Below are 588 nucleotides of genomic sequence, written 5' to 3'. Positions count from 1 at the left end.
TCAGAACCATCACGCCGTCAGACCCATCACGGCGTCAGAACCATCACGCCGTCAGAAACATCACGCCGTCAGGCCCATCACGCCGTCAGAAACATCACGCCGTCAGGACCATCACGCCGTCAGGACCATCACGCCGTCAGGAGGAAGAAAAGTCCAAACCTGCTGCCTCAACTAAGTAACAGAATCAATCATTATGATTTCAAAGGAAGAACATGAGGGTGGATAGCACAAAGAACAAAGGATCACTGCTTAGAGAGAGAGAGAGAAAGAAGGGGCAAAAGAAGAGAAAAGAAAAGAAAGAAAGAGAGAGAGTATGCGGTGAGTGCCCTGGCCTCGGCCTGCAGTGCCACCCTCAGCAGTCAGACTGCCTGAAGAGATGACCCTACAGCGCCCCCTACAGCGCCACAGCAACACTGCAGCCTAGAGGCAGGCCCATGCCCAGGCCACAGATGGAAACCTATAGGTGTGCATGATAGAAAGATCGCATGATCTCATAATCTGGTCAGCAATTATGTGACTCCTTGTTTGGCGATATATACAGGTTTTTGCACACAGACACAGACACACACTGATATTTCAACTAGTCCT

The sequence above is a fragment of the Clupea harengus genome, chromosome 25 (genome assembly GCF_900700415.2).
Source record: "Clupea harengus chromosome 25, Ch_v2.0.2, whole genome shotgun sequence".
NCBI classification, from domain to species: domain Eukaryota; kingdom Metazoa; phylum Chordata; class Actinopteri; order Clupeiformes; family Clupeidae; genus Clupea; species Clupea harengus.
The sequence above is the reverse complement of the archived record's forward strand: the minus strand, read 5'-3'. Positions refer to the sequence as shown.